The sequence below is a fragment of the Hemicordylus capensis genome, chromosome 2, assembly GCF_027244095.1.
Source record: "Hemicordylus capensis ecotype Gifberg chromosome 2, rHemCap1.1.pri, whole genome shotgun sequence".
Taxonomy (NCBI): domain Eukaryota; kingdom Metazoa; phylum Chordata; class Lepidosauria; order Squamata; family Cordylidae; genus Hemicordylus; species Hemicordylus capensis.
Window position 1 is genome coordinate 129,367,715 of NC_069658.1, and position 26,429 is coordinate 129,394,143.

General features: G+C 43.3%; 1 protein-coding gene across 9 annotated transcripts in view; it reads right to left on the minus strand.

The window, feature by feature from the left end:
• LOC128345096 (uncharacterized) overlaps positions 1–26,429 on the minus strand; it is a 212,356-nt gene that overhangs the window by 126,661 nt on the left and 59,266 nt on the right. The window lies entirely within an intron of this gene.

The following is a 26,429-nucleotide window of genomic DNA, read 5'->3' on the forward strand; positions in this document are numbered from 1 at the left end:
TTCTGTGGGATAACACATTTAGCCATAGGTTGCCCGACCTGTGAAAATCGGGAAATGGGTTACCAGACCATGTAACATATTGTACAGCATGGAAATACTGTACATATTTCAGCTACAGCTGTGAGAGCTGAGTGAGGGCTCCTGATGTGTCCCTGCAACCCCTGTGCACACTTTGTTAATCAGGATGTCAGCCACATCTGCAAACCTGAACAATTACTTGGAACCAACTTACTTCCAACAAAGGTTAAAACTGGCCAAAAGATCAGTGAAAGACGGTTGCCAACTAAGATTAAAACTGGCCAAAATATCAATGAAAGATAGTTGCTTTACTGGAAAATGAATGATTGCAAAAGTATAGCCCTATTCACACGTGATGTTCAATGAATGTGTAGCCTGTACACAGCATACATGTTAGCTGATCTGTACGCGCACGCACAGCTATTCACACATGGTGTTCAAGGTGTTCAGCAGCACATGTAATCTGTACTATACCACAGAGCAGTTCAGCACCTGACATGCTGACTTTTAAAATTAACACACTTTAGCTCTGCTCATGACTGTACATGTGTTGATTTTAGGAATAAACCTCAGTAGAGGTCCCTTTAAACGTAGGGTACAGAGAGGAAATGTACTGCCATATGTGTACTGAATATGTGTGAATTGTATGTGTGAGAGCTTTGTACTTGAATACACCGTACACAGATTGTACATGAGTTGACTATAATGTGACTAGAGCTATACTATAAATCACATGAAAATATATATGCACATTGAGGCATATCTAGCAAAAGAGGACTTACATCATATCTATGGCACTCAGACCAGTTTTTAAAGGCTAGGAGTGCACCCTAAGGATCACTTCCACTCTTAACGAATTGCTTTCACAGAAGTATATCTGAATTTTTACTGTAGCAGAAATCTTGAAATGCAGGAAAGAACAATGCCAAACATTTCAACATCCGGTATGTTGACAGGCTTTTGTTTTCAGGGGTTTTAAATGTTAAACTGGTTGCTTAAAAATACCCTTCAATTTTATACTAATTAGCCCTTCTGACTGGAGGGAAAGGCTTGAACATCATGACCCAGAAGGCAAACATGATACTTTCATCCCCACAATTAATTTTTTTTTAAAAATCCAATATACTTTATAAGCTGATCTGATGAAAGTTGCATGGTTGATTGCCATGCCAGTCATGATGGAAATAATGAAAATGGAGATTCTGAAAAATGAAGAGAGATTCTGCCCGGCACTCGTTCTTGACATTATGTCTCATTTCAGGCCATTAGCTCTTATCATTAAATGAGGCTTAAGCAAAATCAGTGGAGGGTCAAGCATCCACACCAGATGAGAAATTGTCCTCACTTCCAAAGTCTGAAGCTGTTAACGGAGAACGCAATCAGATGTGTTGTGCTTAACCTAGGTGCTAAAGAACCAGGTAGTACTGTAAGCTGCTGCTGCCCTCAATTCTGACCCACACAGCATGGAGCTAAGACTGGCATAACCAAGATAATAGGTTGTTTTGCAAAAGGAGATTAGAAAGCAGAGAGTGACCTGGGCTTGATTGTGATTTATTGGACAAAAAAAGGGGGGACTCTGTTCTGCTGTAGCTGGAAATTATTAGCAGAAGATCTCTGGCTGTGGACAGGCAATTGCATCTCAGCAGCTGCACCACATGTTTTTACATGGCTCTCATGATGAGAAAGATCTATAAAGAGAGAGCAGTGTTCCCCACGTAAGTGAGAGCTGGAGATGCACCAGGCAGGAGAGAAAGATGTATAGGAAATACATATGTTATTTACTGAAAGAATAATCTATTGATTAGGACACATCACATCTTAGCAATGAACTCATCTGGTTTAAAAAAAAAAAACCCGCAGATCTCATCTTGGGAACAAGCAACAATTATTTCCAATATAGAAGGCACAACAGCAGAAACAGCAGTGTCAATCAAACAGTCTGCCGGGAACTCTCCTCTACCATTAAATGCCAATTGAGAGGGCAGTGATGAACTGCAAACACCTGCAATTAAACCAAAGCAGCGCCTTTTCTCTCTCACTCACTCTCGGCGCAAACTATCACACACTTTCCTAATGACAAATGTAAACCCTGCTTTGTTTTCAGGAGTACAGGTTTTAGATTTTGGCTGAATGAAGCAATCACTGCTAACATACCCAAACCAGCATGAACCACACAAAAAGATACATGTCAATACTAAACCTAATGAGCACAATTTAGCAACAGTCATGACTGAGCTGAGCCACACAGGTTTTATTAGCATGGTTGCATGCCTACTAGTGTGAGCAAAGGTGATCATGTGACTTCCCACTGTCGACACAGAATGTCCCATGAACTTTCTGCATGCCACAGCAGGATGCCGTGCTTACAGAGACCTGCAGAAAGCAGGTCTGCCCTATCAGCCCTATTTAGGGGGAGGTACACATACCAAGGTTCACGCAGTGATTCAAATTGGCTTGTGGTTTGGTAAATCGATTCATTCCATTTCAGCCCAACCACACACTGGTATGGCGGTTCGAAGGCGGCACAGGGAGGAGCAGTGAGCAGCACCTTTAAGAGTGAATAAACAGGCCTTACCTGCATGACCATCACTCCATGCAGCTCCCTGCTGAGGGCAGCACTCCCCGCGGCAGCCCATGTGCAGCGGGGGGAGGAGGCAGTGCCGGCACGCACATGGCTTCGGCACCATGTTCAATGCATACACAGAAGTACCCTTGTCCAGTCATTTCAGAATAGCGTAAAGAATTCTAAAAGTTTTGAGAATTGGTCTCGATGCTAGACACATTCAAAAGGGGATTAGACCAATTAATGGAGGACAGGGATATCAACAGCTAGTAGCCTTTGTAGAGGTGGGCAAGCCTCAGCCTCAACCATGAACTGTGGACTTAAGCAAACTGCTTCTCTTAGATCCAGTCCCCAACATTTATTTATAACAGTCCCTTTTCCACTTTATAGGCTCAAAGGGCAGGGTTCAGACTAAGTTAGTCATGATTAAGATGCATTAACACTAATGTAACTTAAGTCAGTCATAACGAACTGATCTAACTTATTTCAATGGTGCTTAGTCATGACTAACTTAGTCTAGATCCTGCCCAGAGTAACTAACAATATGATAATTTAAAAAATAATGACATCTATTTTTTTAAGTGAAGACGATTATGAAAAAATATGCTATCGATGCAAGCAATAAAAAGCTAACAATAAAATCTTAACATCATTAGCAAAAGCCAGAGTAACGATACTTCGTTACTGCAAAGTAATGCTACTTTGCATTTTATGCAGTACATTTTAAGCTTTTAACATCCCTCACTCTTAAGATCATATAAAAGCGCTATAAGGCAGGTCTGAATTATTATCCCCAGATTACACATGAGGCTGAGGTTCATGCAGTGGTTTGCCTAAGGACATCTAGTGAATTTGTGACAAAGGTGTGATTGAAACAAGGACTTCCCAGCTCACATTTTTACCCTTTTCATCAATAATAGAGGGATAATTAAATCATCTGGCATGCTGTAAGGATTATTGGGCGTATACATTTGAATTGCTTTAAATACTTATGAAGGCTTGCATAAGGGCTGAGTGTTCTTATAGTACATATCTCATTCTTCCATCTGAAGTGCTCCAAGTGGCTTGCATATGGTTCTTCTCAAGTAATTTCCCACCTAAGCAGCTTCCCTGGTAGACCTGATTAGCTTCAGCAATAACATTATTCCATATGCTCCTACACCACTCTCCAGGTAAATTAATAGGGGATTAATTTTTTTGCCCAGGATAAATGCATATGATTAGAATCCACCTATTTATAAGGTTACCTCTAAACATTAGAAATACACAAACATAGCCCTAAAAATCAAAGCACACAACCCAACAAAAATTATATCCAAATTAGGTTGATTGTGTCTCCAAACTGGACATTAGGAAAAGCTTTTTAACAGTAAGAGTGGTTCAACAATGGCATCAATTACCTTGGGGGTGGGTGGGCTCTCCCTCACTGGAAGTCATCAAGCAGAGGCTGGACAACCATCTGTTGGGGATGCTCTAGCTCTGGATTCCTTGCACTGAGCAGGGCAGTTGGCCTAGATGGCCTGCAAGACTCCTCCAACTCTATGATAGGTCTTACCCTATACAAGTAAGCCCAACTGAATTCAGTGTGGCTCACTCTCAAGAAAACATGCATAAGATTGTCGCTCAAAGTTTCACTGGAATGGATTAGGATTTCAGTAAGTCACAACAAAATCCTATTGCATTGCTTTTGGTAGGACTTAGAACTAACTTCTGCTGGATTGTGTCCAAACAGCTGAAAAGGGGTGCTGATTAATTTATGCCCATTTAAAAAGCCTTTAGGCAAGGCGTCAACAAATGTAAGCATGTATGTTTACACATACATACACACACACAAATACATATCTGGGTGGTGTGCCAAACAAGTGAATAAACATTTCATCCAATATTATCTGCTTCATTTAGCCCACAATGACTTTAATAGATAATATTCACAACCTAGTGCGCTTGAGCAAGCACGGCATTTGCAGTCCTGGAGCACTTACTTGGACAGGCTGGAAACGGCAGAAAGGCAATTAACATTTATCATAAATCAAACGAAGCTTCTGTGGCAATCAAACGGGAGTGCTGCTAGAAATGCCACTTTGCAGAGAAAAGCAAAGATGGGAAGGAAAAGGAATCTTTTATTAGAAAAACAAAAATGGCATGATTTAGGCAAAATCAAGCACTTACTATTAACAGGGGTGGTCCTTTCATGAGGCAAGGTGAAGTGGCTGCAAATGGCAGAGTATTGGGAATCAATCAGAGTATTGGGCATCAGCAGGGTAACAAGATGGCCCTCCACTGCTGCCATCAGAGCTCTTCAGGACCAATCTGACCCTTGCAAGCTTTGCATAGAGCACTTCTCCTCATACTCCTTGCAAAGCTTGCTAGAAGCACAAGGAGAAAAGAGGAGGCTGCTGGTAACCTTCCCTGCTGGGACAGACCAGAGGTCCATCTAGTCCAGCATTTTACTTCCAACAGTGGCGAGCTAGCTATCTTCCTGTCCTGCAGCGATACCCAGCACACCACTGTTGGAAGTAAAATGCTGGACTAGATGGAACTCTGGTCTGTTCCAGCAGGACAATTCTTCATTCTGTTCTTAGTAGTCAGGAAGGGCCCAAGATATTGAGTGAGGTGCCTTAGGTGGGGTACCATTTTTCCTTCCAGCAGGTGCTCCTCAGAAACATGTTGCCTCTGAACATGGAGGTATCATTTAGTTTTCATGGCAAATAGCCTTTTTAGAAGTATCTCTCTATGAATTTACTGAATCCCTTTTAAAAGCTATCTAGGCTAATGGCCACTACCAATCTCCTGATACTAAATTATTCAATGAGGTTGTGTACATGACCATATGACAGGGCTGCTCAGCTTTGGCCCTCCTGCAGATGTTGGCTTACAATTCCCATAATCCCTGGCTATTGGCCACTATGGCTGGGGATTATGGGAGTTGTAATCCAAAAACAGCTGGGGGGGGGCTAAGTTGAGCAGGCCTGCCATATGGACTGGCGGGGCGGAGGACAGGTGGAGAGACAGGCTCTTGCCTGCCTCCCTACACACGATTGAATTACTTGCCAAGGCTCTGCCATTGCCTGACACACGAATGGTGCTGCAGCGAGCAGCAGAGTAGAGAGCTGGAGGGGGAAGTCGTATGGCATCCCTCAATGCACCATGCAAGGAGTGAGGTGCATTGAGGGATTCTCCCTCAGCCAGGCACTCTCACCTTCCGGCTCAGTGTATGCTTGGGCTGCATGCAGCGTGAGCATGCACACTCAAGCCTGGCTAAAGGCCAGGGTAAAATGTCAGGTTGGGCAGGAGGGCAGCGCTGGGATTGGGCTGCCCTGGGTTAGCCTGCTCCTGTGAATAGGCTTAATGTTTAACTGAGAGAATTAAGCCAGGAGCAGAGGGAGGCCAGCGGCAGCCCAGGTTCTGCCATTGCCACAGCCCCCCTAGGCCCGCCCCCCGTGTCTGATGTCAGATGCAGATAGGATTTAGCCACACCCCTGTGTCTGATGTCAGAAGTGGGGGGGGAGGCATGATTTAGCTCCCAAACGGGGCCACTAAATCCTGCCCCCCATGTGTGACATCAGACGCAGAGGGCATGTCTGGGGCATGAGGCGCGGCCCCTGATTGGTGGCAGCCCGGATTCTTTGAACCCATCCACTCAATGCGGGCTCCGCCTCTGAATTAAGCATATGTTTAACTGCCCTAATGAAATTATTGGGACTTAAATGTACTTATCTACAGCTGTATCATGTCCCAAACTTCTAGGCATACTAAGTGGTTACTTTAAGTGCATGATATATATGACTGTATTGCTATAATCTGATCATTGTTAGCTGCTGCGGGCATCCCATTATTGGGACAGAAAACCAGATTGTCAATTTCTAAAAAATAAATACTTCTGTTGTTGGATTGTAGTGTTTAATATACTGTAGGTGGGGGGTCAAGTGTCTGTATCACCCTTCTCCCATGTAAAAGACAATCAGCATGCTAGGGGGAAAGGTAGCTTAGAAATTTCTTCATGCTAGTTTCCTCTGTATAGGAATGTTCTCGGGTCACAATATTTAATTGTATGTAAGCTGAGCTTCCTTGCCTTGAAATTCTTATTCCATTCATCATTAAAATTTGGATGTTATGAGCATGTGTGCCAAGTTTGCACCTGCATAGTCAGTAATAATCAGAGACAGCCCCAAGATACCAAAGGGGTGCCTTTGCTAGAAGACACTTCCTATATGCTTTGGCACAAAGATTTATCACCTGACCTAAGTCGGATTTGACTGAATCCCACAATCTCTTCAAAGAGTGCAACATTTAATTTTCAAAGGCCCAGCAAACCAAGCTCTACTTTTGCTAACCTCCACACTCCATCTACCTGAGTTCCTCCCTGGTTCAAGGTGACTTCCTATTGAATGGCGTTATCTGTTGTCCATTACGTTGACTTCAGCAGGCAAATGCCTGGACGCTGAAAGAATAATCTTCATAAATGAAAGACTAACTTTAAATCTGTATTTTCACTATGCCAAACAGGATATTTAATAGATGTTTGTGGTCTTTGCAAATTAAATGTTATCTGTTTCATGTCTACAAATGTCTACATATAATGTTTATCACATTAAGGCTGGCTAAAAATGTGAGTGTATATATTATTAAAAGTCTTGTTTCTTGCTTTAAAATCTGGCTGGATCTGTTGGCAAGCCAAAACTGTAACTAATCAATCTTGGAACTGTTAAACCAGTCTATAATTATGGAATGTGTCCCACAATGACAACAGAGAGACCTTTTGGAGAGAACAAGAATGGAGAAAGCCTTTTTGTTCCATTACAAGCTTTGGAGAAATATTGCCAAATAATCTAACAAGGCCAAAAAAAAATTAACCTACATCCCACAAATATCAGTTCCAAAAACTCATCTGCTTTTAATTCATTGTGTTTATACATCACTGTAATCTAATGTGCTGTTGTAACTAGACTCCTGGTAGAATGTAGCCAGATTAATTTCTTAAGGAAACAGTACATGTTACGCAGAACATTTCATTTTAAAAAACATGTATATAACACTTATTCAAAATAATGGTTCACAAACAATAGAACATCCTGTGAATTCAGGGGGTTGGAATAGATGCCTATATGGCCTCATTCAGCTCTCTGATCTCACAATTTTATAATCCATCAAAGAATATAAACTAAATAGACCAACCAATGAAGAGAGAGAGAGAGAGAGAGTGTGTGTGTGCTAGTCTTGTGGTAGCAAGCATGACTTGTACCCTTAGCTAAGCAGGGTCTGCCCTGGTTGCATATGAGTGGGAGAGTAGAAGTGTGAGCATTGTAAGAGATTCCCCTCAGGGGATGGAGCCACTCTGGGAAGAGCAGAAGGTTTCAAGTTCCCTCCCTGGCTTCTCCAAGATAGGGCTGAGAGAGATTCCTGCCTGCAACCTTGGAGAAGCTGCTGCCAATCTGTGAAGACAATACTGAGCCAGATAGACCAATGTTCTGACTCAATATATGGCAGCTTCCTGTGTTCCTATGTTCCTATCTAAATACTTAATTCTCTTAGCCAGCATGCGTGCCCAGGATTTGGAGGAGGAACTCTTGCAACACGCTGCAAGAGTTCTGGCATTAATAATGGAGGCGGCCCGGACTGGCCAAGTGAGGAGAGAGGAGGAGAGGGAGAAGAAAGTGGGGGGTGGGCAGGAAAAAGCAGCAGCGGCGGTGGACAGGTAGACGGAAAAAAGCGGCAGCGGGTGGACAGAAAAAAGCAGCTGAGGTAGCCGATGGGCAGGCAGAAAAAAGCAGCAGTGATGGCGGGCAGATGGGGGGGGAAGCCACAGTGGGGGGCAGGCGGGAGAAAGCGGCGGCCAGCAGGGGGGAGGGGGAAGAAAGCACAAGTGGGGGGGCAGGCGAGAGAAAGCGGCGACTGGCAGGTGGGCTTGGGTGGGGGGAGAAAGCCACGGGGGACTAGAGGCGCAGATGGTCTGCGCCTGGTTCAGCTAGTAGTAATATAATCCATATAGGAGGAATGGTTAATTTTAATATAAGGTTGATTTTCAAAGGCCAACCAAAACAAAAGATTTGCCCATTCTTTGAAAGTAAGGGGGGGATACAAATCTCTTTTGGGAGGAAGGCTGCTACAAAAAGGCCTTGCTCCCAGTACAGCTCACCACCTAGGCTTCTCATAGGCTGGAACTCAGAGTTGGGCATCATCCAAAGGTCTTAAGTATTGTGATGGGCTCATATGGGAGAAGGAGTTGCCTGAAATAATCAGAACCCAGCCATTTGGGACTTTAAAGATAAGAACAGCACTTTAACTTGGGACCAGAAATGAACTGGCAACCAGTACAGATGCTTTAAAGTGGTTTAAATATCCACATCTGTGATAGCATCTCTACTTGTTGACAGGGGCACCCTTCCCCCTGGGCTTCCGGGCAGGTCCAGTCCTCCACACCCCCTGGGGGCCCCCAAATTATCTTTCAAATCTCCCAGGGGCACATTTGGGTATCACAGCAGACCCTGCATTTTGGGTATCACGTTCCAGCCTTAGAATCAGTACTGAATGTTACTGGTGGGAGGTTCTATTGCACTGCTTGATCTGTTCCACGTGTGACATTGTGGCATGAAAATCAAACACCACAAAGGAAGTCCAGCCAATTTCCTACTGCTTGGTGATCAGTTAAATGTAAGCATATGAGGTATGTATTTCTCCACTAACACTACTACTCAGAACTTCACCTTCAGTTTGCTTGGCCACATGCATATGCTTAATCAACATACCAACTCATTTTAAGCTCTACCATTTCCTATAAAATCAGAGTAATTGCCAGTGATACAAATACTATTATTTTAAAGACGACTTTTATGTAAGAAACCAACAACATGATTCTGATGCTTGAATGCCAATGCTAGATAACTAATGAGCATTTCATTGAAATGTATACATCAGGCTTTTTGATTACAATCAGAATTCAAAAGAGGGTATTCAACAAGGTGTTAGCAGAGGGTATGTTGCAAGAGTCTTAAAGCAGAGAGACTTATTAGGCTAGATGGCAGGATACAAGTATAAATAATAAGGCAAATCATGTATTATTTATTGAGCTGGCAACTCCCTTTCCTGAGATGCTTACAATCTACATTTCAACAGTACCAAACAGATGGAGGGGACAGAAAAGGAAAGGGTAACAGTCTAACGTGAGCTAAAGCAACATGAGAGGGCCAGTGCTACTACTGCTATTGCTTATTATTATTATTTAATATATATACTAAAAATAGTAGCTCAGAGGTGAAGTTAGATTTTAAAAAATGGTGGCACAGGTATGGAGCTAATTACAAACTGCCTCCTATGAACCATACACTTAGATTATCTTTTTTGTGAGGAGAAACTTAAGTATGTAGTACACCGCTCTGGGCTCCTTGGAGGAAGAGTGGGATATAAATGCAAAATAATAATAATAATAATAATAATAATAATAATAATAATAATAATAATAAATTATTTATTATTATTATTATTATTATTATTATTATTATTATTATTATTATCTGCATATACAAATACAACTCTATATCTGAGTTCCAACAAATCAAGGATTCTAACTCAAAACTCTAAAACTGGTCTCTAAAACTGTAAACCAAAGTAAACTAATAAATACACATATATTCTAGAGGATGAATAATGAGGTTGAGTATTTACTAATTTACTTTGACCAGCTCTGTTAGGAAATTTTAGAGTGTGTTGTGTTAGAATTTCTGGAAGCCAGTCATGGCTGAGATTTTAAAACAAACAAAAAACTTCTTGGAGTTTTACTTGCTACTTTACTTGTTAACTTTGGGAGTCAGCAGCCCTTCAGCCCACCTCTGCATTACTGTAAAGAAATCTGTACTCTTCCACATTCTAATATTAAATCCTAGATGGATGCTTCCTGAAGGGAGTACAATTTAAGCCACCTAGCATTGCAGGATTCAGCTCTCCTGTCACCAGAATGCATTTGGCAATATAATCAAGAGAGTAGGTGGATTAGTGTTGCTTGCATTTGTTTTCATTTATAGTGCTGTTTAATTGCATATTTGTTTGGCTCTTTGTCTTGCTAATCCTTTTAATCAGATCTTATGCTATCCTGTACACATTTTAAAAAATCCTCAGGTTTGCTTCTGTAGTCATTTGTACAAGCATTATTCCTTGCCCAGAGAAGTCACTGTGCAAGTACTGATGGAAATAGTTGTGAGAGGGCTTAGACCAACTCATGTCAAATTTTCAGAAGAAGGGCTTTCTTGTTGATTTCTGCCAACAGATTAAAACAATAGCTAATTGCAGAGAGTGACATGGAACACTGGAAAATATAGGTAAGATAGGAAGCTCCCTTATACCGAGTCAGCCCATTATCTACACTGAAGGAATTCAGTATTGTCTACACTGAGGGAAGCAGCTAGGGATGTGCAAAACGTTTCGGGCACAGAACGATCTGTGCCCAAAACGACCAATTTCGGGTGATTCGGAGCTGAACCGAATCACCCATGATGAGGCCCGATAATTTTCGGACCCGAAACGAATCACCCCTGTTTCAGGTCTGAATTTTTTGGGTGTTTCGGGTCTCCTTTTTGTGCCCTAGAAAAGTGCCAGCCTTGTCTTCTTCTTCCCCCTCCGTTTTCAGTTTGACGTCTCTTTGAATTTCTCGCCTTTTTGCCTCCATTGATTTCAATGCAGAAATTGCTTTCCTTTTACTTTAACTGAAAAGGTCTGGGGCCAAAAGAGTGGGGTGGGGTGGTAGTGCCTAATAGGTAGATGTTACCACCCCAGTTGCAGAGGGATTGGGCAAAGGGCTGATTTTTGGTGAATTTCTGAAGTTTTAGTGTCTTTGGGGCATATAGGGGGCATAACGTGGGATCTGGGCCAAAATATTGGGGTGGGGTGGTAGTACCTAATGGGTGGAGGCTACCACCCCAATTTAAGAGTGATTGGGCAGAGGGCTGATTTTTGGTGAATTTCTGAAGTTTACGCGTCTTTATGTTTTCCCCCATTAAGTATAATGGAGGGTGTATCGCTTCACGTCGGGGGGAAAGGGGTGGCCTAGAGCGGTGTGGGGTTGGTGGTAGTGCCGGGTAGGGGCAAGGAAGCTACCTGAATTTTTTCAAAGGATTTTGGCAGAGGGCTGATTTTTTGTTAATTGTTGAAGTTTACGCATCTTTAAGGTTTTTCCTCATAAGTTATAATAGAATGGAGCTTTCAGCAGCCCCATAAGTGCACTTGGGGGTGCTGGGGTGGCCCAGAGCGAGTAGTGGTGTAGTGCACATAGGGTGCCAACCACCCCCATGGGTTTCTAACCCATGGCGTACACGGTTCTGTTGTTTCTGAGGTATTCTGAGTGTGGATTCGATGATAGCAAATGAGATTTTCAATGACACACCATGAATCCACTCTAATTTGCTATCATAGAATCTAAACCTTAAAGACATGAACTAAAACAATTAACCAAAAATCAGCCCTCTGCCCAAATCCTTTGAAAAAATTCAGGTAGCTTCCTTGCCCCTACCCGGCACTACCACCAACCCCACACCGCTCTAGGCCACCCCTTTCCCCCCGACGTGAAGTGATACACCCCCCATTCTACCTAATGGGGGGAAACCTTAAAAACGTGTAAAATTCAGAAATTCACCAAAAATCAGCCCTCTGCCCAATCACTCTGCAATTGGGGTGGTAGCCTCCACCCATTAGGTACTACCACCCCACCCCAATCTTCTGGCCCCGATCCCACTTTCTGCCCCCGATCTGCCCCAAAGACACTAAAACTTCAAAAAATCACCAAAAATCAGCCCTTTGCCCAATCCCCCTGAAATTTGGGTGGTAGCCTCCACCCATTGGGCACTACCACCCCACCTCACCTTTTTGGCCCCAGGACCCGTTTTTCTACCCGAATCGATTCAGATTCGGATTCGGGTAAATCCGAATCCGAACCGAATCGGGGGTGATTCGGGCGAGCAAAATTCGGGCACAGAACAGAACAGGGGTGTTTCGGTTCGGGTCCAAACCGAAACACCAAAAATACCGAATTGCACACCCCTAGAAGCAGCTCTACAGAATTTTAGATGAATATTTCCCAGTCTTATCTGGAGATAGCTGGGATTGAACCTGGGGCCATCTGCCTGTAATATATGTGTTTTATCACTGAGTAACAGCCCCTCACCAAGAAAGAGAACTGCTAGATGTGTCAGATGTAGGAGGTGAAATTAATATCAAACTGTTTGCATGGGCACTCCACAGAAAGGTTTAAGCTCTGGCCAGGGGTATGGGGAGCTTGGCCGCGGCTGGAGAATGATTGGCCCCTAGGCATCACAATTGCACACCCTCAAGCCACACCCCCTGCATCTGACGCCTGATGGAAGGACGGGCCCGTCAGCCCTGGCAGAGTTTCCCCAATCAGCAGTTCATGGAATTGCTGACTAGGAACTCCTTTCCCTGTCTTCTTGAGAAGGCACGGAAAGGAGCTGCCACTCAGTGAAACCATGAACCACTGTCTGGGGAAGTTCTGTCAGGGTTGATGGGCCCCTCCTCGTCATTGGCCCTACCCCTGCCCAGGAGAAGGTATGTTCAGAATCTCTTCCATCTTCTCCAGTGAGTGTTTCATTGAAACGCTGGTGGGCTGGGCTTTTCCCCTGAGCCCAACCAGTGTTTCAGTTAAACTCTGGCTGGGAAGAAGAGGGCGCTCCTCGTGCTCCCAGACTGTGAGCGCTTCATTCACCGGCTGGGTAACGAAGGGTCAAGAGGCACCCGGGCCAAGCGCAAGGGGTGCCTTGACAGCCCCCTCAGACCCTGGTGGCTGGGGGATGGCCGTCCCCCCTTGCTCCATGGCCGTCCCTACACCACCGTCTCTGGCTTCAGACCAGATATCAAGCTCTGCCATGGTAACAAGATCCTAATCAAAACTTGAAGGTATGTAATGCTGTCATATTGTTAAAGTGATTGAGTTCCTGGCTTGTCCAGTGCCTAGGTAGGAGCTTGCCTAGCTCCACTTGAACCTTCTTGAAGGAATAGCAATAGCAATAGCAATAGCACTTACATTTATATACCGCTCTATAGCCAGAGCTCTCTAAGCGGTTCACAATGATTTGGCATATTGCCCCCCAACATTCTGGGTACTCATTTTACCGACCTCGGAAGGATGGAAGGCTGAGTCAACCTTGAGCCCCTGGTCAGGATCGAACTTGTAACCTTCTGGTTACAGGGCGGCAGTTTTACCACTGCGCCACCAGGGGAAGGAAGGAAGGACATGACACAAATGAAACAAATAAATCACAGATTGTCAGTCAAATTGAATTCAGACATATGTAGGCATTTGGTCATTTGTTCCTGTGTAGAGCATTGTCTGAACTGGGACCTTTCTCCTATACTCAGCATTTCTTGAACACTGTAATCTCCTGCAGGTATTTACATTCCAAAGCCATATTTAACACTGAACCTTTTTCCTGGGTTATTAAATAAATAATAGTAGGAATTAAAATACAATTTTAACCCAAGTCCACTGTAAAAGAGAATAACAAATATCTCATCCAAGTCGCCAAAGCCTTCTAAGGCTTTTGCCTTCGTGAACTGAAGATACGAGGTGCAAGAAAAGTGCTGAATTATAGTCAGTACTTCAGGATGCTCCATGATGTTGCCTCCAACCACACTGAACCTGTCTTGATCCATTTAGATGGGGGGAAATGCAAGGCCAAATGGAACCAATTATTGAGCCCATACCATATAACATCACCAGGCAGCTAAAAAGAAAAACAAAAAACTCCTTTCTGCAGCCATTTAGAAAGAACTGTGCCCCCAAAAGTTCCTATTTAGCCCAATTAGTGACCAGCTATACATTCACTGTTAGAAGCTGAGTAGGTGAATGGGATACTGCTGAGACTGAGAACTGTTCCTTGGGAAGAGTGTGTCTGCCTCAGATGCAGCCATGTCTGCCCAGCTGGGCAGACATGTTGTTGGTCAGGTGACATGACGACATAGTACAGCTGGCCCAACCATTGTTGGTCAGGTGACATGATGACATAGTACAGCTGGCCCAACCATTGTTGGTCAGGTGACATGATGACATAGTACAGCTGGCCCAACCATTGTTGGTCAGGTGACATGATGACATAGTACAGCTGGCCCAACCTCTCACTCATGTGCCATCCCTCTTAAGGGGTGGGGCCAAAACTGCCCTTCCTCCCACAAACAAAAGGCAGCTAACTAAGGCTGCAATCCTCTCCATACCTACTTCAGAGTAAACCCAGTGAAGTAAGGGGGACATGCGGCTTGATGAAAGAGTAAAGATGGAGAAGATCAGGGGGTGTGTCAAAGTTTCACAGATTGTTTTTCATCAGACCACAATTTAAACTGACTATATTTTGCTCTCAAAAGTGTTTCTCTCCCTCTGTTCAAGAATTTGCTAATGTTACCACCCTTTTGACATCTGGCTCTTTTATATATTCCTTTGGAGCCGAATTAATACAATTTTAATAAGAGCCAATGCAGAATGCAATTAGATGGTAAAATATTAAGTGAAAAGCCCTTTTTAAAATGAAAGATATCCACCTTTGAGATTTCCCCCTTTTTTCCCTTTTATTAGTTCTAGTCATTTTTAACGGTGCAGTAGAGCAGACAATCTGTCCTTTTAATACTATGGAAGGGTGACTGCACTAATGTCCCAAAGTCTACTTTGATAACGGTGATCTTTAAAACATAACATTTTATACATCTTTAGAAGTGTTACTAAGATATGTAAGAAAGAAAGAACAATTGTACTGGGTGAGGAAGAAACTCAACGTTACTCAAGAGTTCAAGAGAGGTATCACTAACTGAAAGGGTTATGTTTTGACATCAAGAAAACATACGGGGCACAGTGTAGTACAAAGCTAATTATGACTGCAATATTTTTGAAAGCAATGGAATAGTTCTTACACAGATATTCAGGGATCATCTAATGTCCTTGTTCTCGACTTCCAAAAGTCTGAACAGAAGTACTTAAGGGATTATCTTCTCTCCCATGAATCTGCCCGGCTGCCCCATAGAATCGTTCAGAAAGGCCCTCTTACAAGGGCTGGATTAACTAAGGGTTATAGGGAAGAAGGGCTGGATTGGACAGCCAAAATATCTGAAATGTAGGGCCAGGACTGTCCTTAGAGAGCCCTGGTGAGGTGCGGGGCCCAGGGCAAATCAGACAGTGTGTGGCCCCCTTCCAGTTAATTCTAATGGGGGTTAAAAAAAAGTGGGGCCCAGGGAGGTCACCCTGTTTGCCATGCCCTAAGGACAGCCCTGGTAAGGCCAGAAGTAGGATCTAAGGATACAGCCTTATTAGTCCATGAGTTAATCCAGGCCCTGGTTCTTGTGGGTGTCACCTCCACTGGGGGCTCTTTGGGCAGCCTTGCAAGAGAGAACCTTTTTGGTAGCAGCATCTGCCTTCTGGGACGCCATATTTTGTGAGTTTCAACTGGCGCTTTCCCTATCAGCTTCTTATCGGGGGACAAAGACTTTTTATTTTACCAGCTATTCTTGTAGGTATGATTATCTGTTATGTTTTCTTTTGGATAGTTGTTCTCTCCTTGCACTAACACTTCTTAATATTTTGCTTCAGAAGCATTTCATTCAGACCAGCCGCCATGCTCTGGTCAAGCAAGACAGCAGTGCAGTGAAGGAGCTGGTGACCCAACAAAGACTAGTTGAAAATGGAGGGATTACATGGTAGCCAGGAATCCCACCCCTTTCTGGATCTCAAGCTGGCCCCAATCCAAATCCATTTAGTCTCCTCCTCCTGATGGACCCACTGGAAGGGAGGCCCCAAGCAATCAGGTGAGCATTCTGTCCCTGGAGCAAGAGTTTTGCTGTGACCTGGTGTCACTTCTGTTCCTAGAGTTCCAGGGGCAATGGAGAGGGCTCTAAGGGTAAGACCGGACCCTTACTGGCACTCTAGGACTCCTCTGAATGGCCAACTGAGTGGTGACAAGCTTTGGCTGCTCAGATGGATCTAAGGGGCTTTAGATGGATCTAAGGGGCTTTCATTGGGACCAGGGATCTCAGTCGTGGTGTCCTCCTGCTCCTCCTTAAGGACCATCTCTGGATAGAGTCTAGGTATGCCTTGACACTCAGCATGGTGGGAAAGGGTTAAATTTCCAGGGCTTAAGGAACATAGGAACATAGGAAACTGCCATATACTGAGTCAGACCATTGGTCTATCTAGCTCAGTACAGTCTTCACAGACTGGCAGTGGCTTCTCCAAGGTTGCTGGCAGGAATCGCTCTCAGCCCTATCTTGGAGAAGCCAGGGAGGGAACTTGAAACCTTCTGCTCTTCCTAGAGTGGCTTCATCCCCTGAGGGGAATATCTTGCAGTGCTCACACATCAAGTCTCCCATTCAGATGCAACCAGGGCAGACCCTGCTTAGCTATGGAGATAAGTCATGCTTGCTACCACAAGACCAGCTCTCCTCTCCATGCCCTCTTCTCCAAGGGCAGAAGGTTTTCAGGCTTGATGTCAGTCACCTTGGACTTGGACCAGGGCCTGAAGCATCGAAAAGAGATGCTTTTCACACAGGCAAGGATCATGGCTTAGGTAGCCTGGGACCAAAGCCACCAAAGGCTAAGTACACCATAAGCAAACAGATAGCCAGGAGCCAAGATAAACCAGCAGTCATTTAACATAAATTGAAAGCTTACAAGCCTGGGTCCAGGGCATCCCATCCCAGAAGGTGCATGTATTTACGTACAATGAGGGTCAAACACTGCTGAAAACAGGAGGTGCTTTTTAACATTCATAAAAAATGAAAAACAAGATGGGGTAGATACCTTTAAACTCCACCTTACTTTTGATAAACCCAGAGAGATTTCTCAGGTGTGCTTCTCGAACAGAAGAAGGAGAAATTCCTTCTCAGATGTTGAGGAAGTATAAATGGGAAGAAGGAACCAGCACACTCCCTGCTGTCTCCTAGGCCAGTGTAATTCACAACATAAGGTAAAGAGTCCAAGAGCAGGATCATTTAGCACAAGGAATACCACTGTGAGCCTGAAATTAAATCCATTCCTTTGTTCTCCACATTTTGCACTCTCAGATGCAGAAAGAGAAATACAATGTACAAAAAGCTTGCAGTAAAAACAGTATCTGATGATCTCTGGTTTGTGTCATACTATGAATATTTAAATTGTGCACAAAACAACTGTTGATTTGAAACTGAGAAACACGCATTACATAGACCTCCATTTTTGTAATGGAAAACAAAAACAAAAAAGAACTGCAGCTAAACTGCTGGGAGGTTCTTCATTGTTTAGAGGGGGGGGCAGATCTATTCTGTAATGTGAAAGCTCTCATTCACAAACATATGAATGACATCTTATGTCTGGAATAAGTTTTATATTCCTGGGTGGCCCATCATACATCCTCAATACAAATAAAGTTCAGTAGTAGCTATAGTGGGGAGGGGGGGGTGAAGATTTACCCACCATACTAATGCTTCTTCTCTTTTTCCTGCTATAATAGATACTTCATGAAACCTCCAAGAGAGCCTTTTGTAAAGTCCAAACAGATTACATTGTAGCTTACTGAGTTTATCCCTATCTTTAAACAAGACCACCAATGAACATAGAAAAAAAGATTAGATAGGCAGTAATCCTATTAAATTTGCTATTAAAAACAATGTTGTTCCCAGAAACAACTTAGAGGCATGTTGCATTTACAGCTGTAACACTTTTTCAAGTGTGCATCCAACCAAATGTCATGATCTCTTTAACTCCATTGAGGTTCAGATCAAATGTGCTAATTGGATGGAAGGTAAACATCAAATGGCACATCATGTACTTACTGTACACGCCATCACTGTGTGACTCGGCAGGCAGAGAACTGAAGTATTTGTGGACTAAGAAATCCACCTTGAAACAGTTAAATGAGCAAGAAATTTTAATTATGTTAGGGATCAAAGGGAAGTTGAGAAAGGAGCAAAGCTGTGACCATTTATTAAAAGGGAGGAAAAGGATATTAGTTGAAATGTGATGTTCAACATCCTGGTAAAACTTCTGCATTCCCTACCCTAACACAACAATTTAGTATGCTATTGCTCTGTGCCAGGAGGTTGATTTTTCTTGCTCTCTTTTGATTCCATTTTCATGTGAACTCCCATAGGATTTCATTTTTACCTACTCTGCTCCATCTCTCTTCTCTGATATCCCCATGTTAGCATTTCTTTTTTAATGTAACTATTTCCCATTGTTCTCAGTTGTAGTGATCAGCCACCCCTCTCCCCTAACTGACAGGCTGGTGAACTCCAGGGCTCAGTCAATCAGCACACCAGGTGGGTGGGACCTAGAGAGCTGTTGGGAGAAAAAAGGGAGTTCTTTATGAGAGAAGAGAAGGACATTTATTTATTTATTGTTAAATTTATACCCCGCCTTTCATTAAGAAAATCCCAAGGCAGCTCAAAATAAAATTTAAAAACAAGATTGTTAAAAAGACACATTAAAATATTGAGCTTAAAAATATAAAAACAAATCTGATTTATTTTTTTTTAATGATGTGGCCAGGAAGGATGGCTGGAGAAAAATGACTGTGGGCCCTGGAAAGCCAGGAGGGCAAGAGGCTTGAATCTCAACCAGAGTTTGGTGAGTTCAAGAAAAGGAAGCCTGGGCTTTGGCTTCAGGAATTTCAGTCTAGGGAAAAGTTTGTTTAGTCAGACTTTCTGTTAGAAGTTATATTCTGTTAGAAGTTACATAATCCCTGCTAACTTGGAAAAGAGGCACGTTTTAACATGGTGATTCTCTTTATTTAGCAGTGGGAGAGTAACTGACCCTATTCACCCCCAGCGCAGTACCTCCAGTGACTGTTGCTGGAGTCTATCTTATGTTTCTTTTTAGATTGTGAGCCTTTTGGGGACAGGGATCCATCTTATTTATTTGTTTGTTATTTCTCTGTGTAAATCACCCTGAGCCATTTTTGGAATGGTGGTATAGAAATCGATTTAGTAGTAGTAGTAGTAGTAGTAGTAGTAGTAGCAGCAGTAGCAGCAGCAGTAGTAATCCTTTTGTGTGTTTGTTTTGCATATTCCTGATACTGTTCTATTATAGTTTACCAACAACGTAATTGAAATAAGAAACACTAGCCTATGCTCCATACACCTAGGCGTTAGACCCTGTACGCATTCTAGCGTGCTTTTGCATTTTCCTACATACCTGTTCTTTGCAACTGGGTAACCAAGATTTTTAAAGTGTGTCACACCAACAACATTCAGGGTGCTTTTGAATAGGGGTGTGCAATTCAGATTTTTGGTGTTTTGATTCGGATCCGAATCGAAACACCCCCAATTCGTTTTTGGGTCCAACACTGACCCATCCAAATCACCCCAGATTCGATTTGGATCCGAATTAATCCGAATCCAAATCGATTTGGATCAAGAAAATTGGTCCCAGGGCCAAAAGAGTGGAGTGGGGTGGTAGTGCCTAATGGGTGGAGGCTACCACCCAAATTGCAGAAGGATTGGGCAGATTTTCAGTACAAACTTATTTGCTACCAAAGAATCTACACTCAGAAGACCTCAGAAACAACAGAACCCTGTACCCCATGGGTTAGCAACCCATGAGGGTGGTTGGCACCCTATGTGCACTACACTACCACTCACTCTGGGCCATCCCAGTGCCCCCCAAGTGAACTTATGGGGCTGCTGGAACCTCCATTATACCTTAAGGGGAAAAACCTTAAAGATGCGTAAACTTCAACAAATCACCAAAAATCAGCCCTCTGCCCAATTCCTTTGAAAAAATTCTGGAAACTTCCTTGCCTCCCTTGGGCATTAACACCAACTCCACACCACTCCAGGCCACCCCTTTCCTCCCGATGTGAAGCGATACACCTCCATTATACCTTATGGAGGAAAACCTTAAAGACACGTAAACTTCAACAATTCACCAAAAATCAGCCCTTTGCCCATTCCCTCTGCAATTTGGGTGTTAGCCTCCAACCATTAGGCACTAGTACACCACCCCACTCTTCCGCTCCAGATCCCACTTTATGCCCCAAATGTGCCCCAAAGACACTAAAACTTCCACAATTCACCAAAAATAAGCCCCTTGCCCAATACCTCTGCAATTTCGGTGGTAGCCTCCACTCATTAGGCACTACCACCCCACCCCACTCTTTTGGCCCCGGGGCCCGAAACTCAAGTAGACCTTAGATCAGACCTTTTTGCATTGAAGTCAAGGGGAGGCAAAAAGGCGGGAAATTCAAATAGTCATCAGAACTCAAAATGGAGGAGGAAGAAGAAGCACTTTATCGGCCACAAAATGGAGGACCGAAAGTACAAATAATTCAGAGCCGAAATGGGGGTGATTAGTTTCAGCTCCAAAACATTTCGGGAGGGCAAGAGGGTGATTTGTTTCGGCAAGAGGGTGATTTGTTTTGGGTACAGATCATTCTGTACCCGAAACATTTCACACATTCCTACTTTTGAAGTATTCTTGTAACCTACTGAGTATTTTTATCTGTAACTAAAAGCTGAGAAAGCCTCGGATGGAAGTAGCCTGTGGTACTTGAATAAAGCTGTTTTTCTTTCTTTTCTTTTCTTTTTCAAGCCTCTTTGAGTTGGTTTTTAATTCAGGAAGGCTAAAAGGAGGTGTGCCCTGGTACAAACATGTCCGCATGAGCTCAGCAGCTATCAGTTTTCGCACCACATGTAGGCTTGCATGTGGAAGGTTTCTGTACTTTTCCAATAGCAAAAGAAAGAGAATTTCCCCTAGGAATTCCACCCCAAGCCCAGGGAGGTTCAAGCTCTGTAATAAAGAGAGGTGGCAGCGGCAGCCATTCTGAACCTACCAAAAATACAGAAGAGTTTTAGAAGAAGCCTAGTCATGCAGCTCAGCAGGAATGATTCAGCATTTCTTTCCCTCATGTGAGCTTGCTCTGAGACAATGGCTTTAATCAGCTACATCAGTCTTCCCTTCTCAACCACCTGCAACACTCCAGTGTCTCTACAGAATGATTATATAGAGCTGCTACTATATCTAAAGTGACATTCAGAGGTTCAAATGCTGGTGGGTGTGGAATTGGAAGGAAGCAAAGACATTTCAATCAGGCTAGAAAAATTTCTTTGGCTGGGCCTCCACATACCCCTACAAGTTGCAGTCTGGGACAGAGAGTTCACAGAAAGCAGAGCCTACCTTTCACCTCTGACATGGGGTTGAATACCACAAATTGCTCTGAATGTATTAAAAAGGCACCGCACTTGCCCAGAGATCCATGCATAATAGAAATCTGTCTCTATCACCTATTGCCTATCATGGCTGGCATTTTGCTGGTAAATAAATATTAGTAAGTCCCTCCATCCCTCAGGCAGCCATTCTAATGATTTATTGAGGTTGTTCACATGACCAGTGGGCAGGGCAGTGGGGTGAGGGAGGATGGCTGAACTAACCTTCCCCTTCACTCACATTCGCATGGGCATGCAAACCATTCATTTTCAAAAATGAAAGCCATGGGAGATCCTAATTGTGGATCTTTTGCATCCTCTCCCTGACTGTGTCCAACAACAAGTATACAATTGCATACCGTCTAATTAACCCAAATTAGCTACCCCTCTTGCTGAACTTGGGAGTTTCTCTAGGGTTGAGTTCCTGAACTCTAAAATGATTTGCTTCTTGATGAGGCAGTTCTCATGAGCAACCTAGCCCAGGCTAGAGCAGGCTAGCTTGGGCTAGGCTGCTCGTGTGGAGCACTGGGATAATGTGGAGTGTGTGCCACATGATCTGCACTGCCGGGAACAGCAATAGAGGCTGGGATTTGTTTTCCCTGCCTCCACATATCCCACAAGGCACCACATGATGAAAATAGTAGGGGTGTGCACAAAACTGCCTGGTCTGGTTTGGTTCGGGTTCGAACCAGACCTGAACGAGACAGGGCCAGTTTGATTTTGCTCCCCATTTGGTTTGGAGGGGAGTTCGTCAAACTTTTTTAAAAAAGGTTTTCCCCTTTTTTTAAACTTACCCCCTCCAGGAGGCTTCTCTGAGATGGTGGGGAGGGTTCCATGGAGGGCCCCCCCAACGGCCCTCCTGTATGCAAACATCAGTTCAGGCAGTTTTTGGCCCTTTCCAGGCCACTTTCCAGACCACTTTGGAGGCTGCCACGCAAGCACAGTGGGACCCTGCAAGGCATGGCTTGCCCAGCAGCTCTGGGGGTCAGGCACCTGCCATTGCTCCTGCTGTTGTTCCCCTGCAACTGGTATTTAGCGGCATCTTGCCTTTGAGGCTGGAGGTGCCTTATAGTCACCAGACTAATAGCCATTGATAGACCTGTCCTCCATGAATTTGTCTAAGCCCCTTTTAAAGCCATCTAAACTGGTGGCCATCACCACATCCTGTGGCAGAGAGTTTCATAAATTAATTATGTGTTGTGTGAAGAAGTATTTCCTTTTGTTGGTCCTAACTTTCCTGACCTTCAGTTTCATGGGATGACCACTGGTTCTAGTGTTGTGAGAGGAGGAGAAAATTTCTCTCTGTCCACTCTCTCTACTCCATGCATAATTTTATACACCTCTATCATGTCTCCCAGTAGTCACCTCTTTTCCAAACTAAAAAACCCCTGATGCTGTAGCCTTGCTGTCATGAGAGCTCAGAGGAAGGCAGCCAATATTGGTTAAGACTACTTTATTGTGTAACAGGAAGAGACAAGATCAACAAGAAATACAGGGAGGAAGTAGGGAGGGACTCTGCCTCCAATGAGGATCACCACTAGCAAATGCTAGTGCCGCCTAATGGCTGGACATATTAGAGCAACATTTCCACACACTTGCCTCATAAGGAAGGTGCTCCAGGCCCCTGATCATCTTGGTTGCCCTCTTCTGCACCATTTCCAGTTCTTCAATGTCCTTCTTAAAATATGGTGCAGATTTACACACATTGTATAATAATACATTGCTCCATCAACAATAACTTATTATCCCACCATCTATTCCATCTGGTGGTACTTCGTGGACTGCGCCAAGCTACTGGTTAATATCAATAAATTGCAAATTAAAAGTCTGAACCAAAAAGGTGGTGCCCGATTTTACAAACAGCTACATAGAATTTGGCCACCTTGAGAATTAATTGCTGTATTCTAGTTCAAAAGTAAGTACATACAGTAAGATAGAATTACACCATTATTCACACTGGAGCAAATTTTCTATTTGCTTCTTAAATATGAATGTCCTCTCCAACTGCTTTTGGATATCAAGTGCTGGAAACCATATCATAAGAAGTACAGGAGTGCAACGGGTTTGCAGTCATGAATGCTAGCTGGCCAACTCTTTTCTTAGGCAGTTCACAGGCTGCTATATATAAAATTGTCCAGAAGGCCAGAGGATGTTTCTGAATGGGGCATTAATGGTCATGAAGTACTATGAGGGGGGAAGATGACTTACAAGACTGTTATATAAGATGGCATGTATCCTTCACCTGATGAGAGAAACTGATATGAGAGAGTAAGGTGATTCCTCCTGCCCCATCCAGATGTATGAGCAGTCAGTGAAAAAGAAAAAGAGACAGCAGCTTCTGTGTGAGACAGACAAATGAGTTTTGCAGAGTCTGAAATGAAGTATGGAGAGAGAGCTGAAGCAGCATAGGGTATGTTTCTCTGGGGATCTGATTTTACCTGGGTGCTTTACAGATTACAACTGCCGTAAAATGCTTTGGTTTGGTGGGATTGAATTCACAATGTAATTAAAGGGTGTTGTGCAAATCCACCAGCAGGGGGAGCAGTCTTTTTTAGTTTGCACGAAACACCCTACCCTAAAACGGAAAAATACAGCTATTTTTTAACAACGTTGTATGACTAAAACACAAGGATAACATCCGAAACAAGGTATCAGAAATGTGAACGTCACCTTGCTGACAGCGCAGGGACTGCGATGTCAATACACAGGCAATGCGGAAGCACACGTAGTGACACAGTGGTAAGGGTTAATGTGGAAAGCACCCTGTTGCTGACTTGCAGGAGTGCTCTACTATTTCAACTCATCTAATACTCAGCTTGTATATTTGTAAATAAATTAAATACTTCAGAGACTCCGTAAGCCTCCAGTGAGCTTTCCTCCAGAAAGAAGCCAGTATCTGTGCAGTGCTGCATCACTGAAACTTCTCATCATTTGAGAGGTGGGGAATGGGTGTGTAACAGTATGCAAACATTTCCAGAAAAATCCAAGTCGACCATCACAGCCATGTGGCAACCATTTTGCTATTGCTGCCAAGTGAGGACATTAAAAATGGAAAGTTTTGGGGGTTTTTTTTACAGCTTATGCTTTGCAAAAGGTCTGCCATTCTGAAGGGGCTGTGAATCTTAGCACTACTGACTGGTTATTCTGGTCCTTGGTGTAAATGAATTGTTAAGATAACTCTCTTGAAATCTCAACAAGAATGGTTGGCAGGTTGAAGAAGAGATATGTACTGTTTACTAATGTGTTTGTCAGACTCCGCTTTCCCAGGAGGGTGGTGAGGTGATACAACAAATGGTAAAATGGATCACCATTTTACCTCAGGCCAGGAAGCCTGAGTCAGGTGATTAGGAAGCTTGGCTCATTGTTATTGGAGGCTTCCTGCCTTGTTGGCTAGATTATGAGCAGTTTCCTCTTTGGGGAAGAGCTATTTGCAGTGCACAAGCTGAATTTCCACCTCCTCAACCTCATGTCCCAGGTTCAGGACACATGGTGGCCTTGAATCCTGCTGTTGATGACAATTGTCTATTATGTTCATCTGAAAATGGAGCATAAAACCTCATTATATGTACACAATTGTGCATATTACAATTCTTCTTAGAAATTATTTTAACCTGATTATTAATCCCTATTTACTCCCCAGGAATGCAGTAATCATCACATTTTTAATAACGTTTACATTATCAGAAGAATATTTGAACATACTACTTAAAGCAGAAAACAACTTATAAACTCTCATGCAGTTCCAATATTTTAGAAGTGATTTGTTGAATTAACTTGTTTTCTGCGTAAGTGCTGATATTAAAGCTTGGCTGATGGGCTCAACATGAATAGGCCATATCTTAACTTATTGTGATGCGATTATCACAAGAGATTCACAACATCCGAGTGTGCCTACAAAACCCAGGGCAGCTGTTCAAATGGAAAGCACAGCATGGGGTGCCTCACTAAGTAAGCGCTTCCATTTTGAAGCAAATGGGAAGAAAATATAATACTTTGAATAAATACTGTGCCATTCAACAACAATTGTCAGCTGAAAAATCTAGATGGGAATAACTTCCAGAAGAGTAACTGCATTAGACGACTGACACTTTAAACACACTTATAGAAGCATAAACATTCATAGACTACTTCATCAGAGTTCAGTTCTTCAGTCACAGCTTTGCCACCAAAGTGGATCTATAACTTCCAGTGAAATTTTTAGTTGCAACAAGCATGACAGACCATATCCAGAAGCCCCTGATACAAACAAAAATTCCTCAGAGGCCTTCAATACAGAGACTTGTTCTAATGGTCATAGGTGACGACGAATTGGTAAGGAGGCCTAGAGCACGAGGTGAAGAGACTGTGAATTTGTCATATTTTGAGGGCAGAAAGTCAAGACTACTAGTCTACTTCTCAGCTAAAGGGATGTCCAAGGCCAGCTGATCCAGTTAGGAAGTTAAAGATGTTGCTGTACTTCACAATTTCAGACTGCAATGTGGGGGTGGGGTGTTTGATATATATATAAAACTTATAAATATAATAATTTATTGTTGATTGAAAAAACAGAAATTTAATGGGTAAGGCATTTAAGCTTCTGCCTTCTTCAGCTTCTCTGGTGTTATAGGCAAGGTACAGTAGTTGCCATGACAATTATGGAATGTCTATGAAGTCCAGGATTTGCTAAACATCTCAGCAACAGAAGTCCAGGATT